The 1,373-nt window shown below is 48.7% G+C and overlaps 1 pseudogene; it reads right to left on the reverse strand.

Moving 5' to 3' along the window:
- Nucleotides 1-402: 402 nt before the first annotated feature.
- Nucleotides 403-1,009, reverse strand: LOC117794849 (HUWE1-associated protein modifying stress responses 1 pseudogene; annotated as a pseudogene).
- Between the last annotated feature and the right edge of the window lie 364 nt (nt 1,010-1,373).

Here is a 1,373-nt window from a genome sequence, read left to right on the forward strand (position 1 = left end):
TCCGTTCCCAGGGGAACTAACCCAACAATTACCTGCTGTACTTGCTTGCATGGACCGGGATCTCCAAGCAACGATAAACAGAACACAATTCTAAGACATAAGAACTTCCCCTGACTCAAGAGAGTAAGAAAACAGGTACAACATAAAAGTATCTAGCAAGAAATTCTAGTCAATGTTGAAAAAAGATTGTTATTACACCAGTAAGTTCAAACTCACTTTCTAAAAACAGTTTTAGGACAGGCTAGCTGACATCAAATATTTCTTGTTCAGTTCTTAACTTACCTTCTATTTCAACACTTCTAGAGCAAGTGTTTACTCTAATAGACAAAAAAAAAAAAAAAAAAAAAAAAAAAAAAATCTGGACCTAAACCTAAATGTGAAAATGGGTCCACAGGCACACTTTTAACAATTTTTTCCAAAGAAATATGTTGAATCAGCTTTACCATGTAGAGCTATGGGTTCCCAGAAGGGTTGCAAATGAGTCTCTAGAGATGAGCCAGTTTCCGTTGAAGTAGCTTGGATAGGGCACACTCCAGACCGTCTTGGGGAAGCTCTTGAGTTTCATGATGGAGGAACCTTTCCACATTAGGAAGCTGATCAAATCTTCTCTAGAAATAGTTGGGTATTTTTAAACCAAGCCAGCACATCCTACTGCTTTGCTGATAGCCAATCTGAATTCCAGTATCAAAACTTCACTGTGGGTCTCCACACTTTTCTTTGTAGAGGCTGGTGAGGGTGGCAGTTGCGTTTCAGGAGGGGACCCAGAAACAAAGTGCTGGCTGCTAACACACTCAATATTATTAGAGCTGGGCCACCGCAGTGGCCGAGTTCTGGAAGAGGTGCTACAGCTTGTGCTGCCTGTGCTCAGGCTGCAGGGTGGCCACTGCCTCCTCCTGCAGCTGCTAGCCTTGCTGGGCCAGGGCCAGGCACTGCTGCACCCACTTGAAAAACCATGCTTGGGCCAGTGCTCCTGGGTCTCTGCCTTGCCCTCCTCCTTCTACTCCTCCATCCTCTGGGGCCTCCCTGCCATGGCCTTGCTGTCGCTGCTGCCACATCCTCATGGAGTGGCCAGGTGGGGGGCCTAGTAGCAAGCAGCAGCTTCTCGTGAAGGCCCAGGCCTCCTGCATCCCAATGGCCTGTGACCCCGCCCCTCAGCCCACCAAAGCCAGGTGATCCCCCGCCCTGGACCTCTGGCCCTGCTGAGGCCCCACTGAGGGCCCTTGCCTCACCTGCTGTGCCCACCTACCACCCTCACTCCTTGGTCCTGTGGCCTCCCTAAGTTGACCAATGGGGCATGAGCCACTGGAGCCCGCACCAAAGTCTCATTTTAGAAGCTTTCATGAAGAGGCATTGGTACATTGAAGACATAAAAG

The sequence above is a fragment of the Marmota flaviventris genome, chromosome 1, assembly GCF_047511675.1.
Source record: "Marmota flaviventris isolate mMarFla1 chromosome 1, mMarFla1.hap1, whole genome shotgun sequence".
Lineage (NCBI taxonomy): Eukaryota > Metazoa > Chordata > Mammalia > Rodentia > Sciuridae > Marmota > Marmota flaviventris.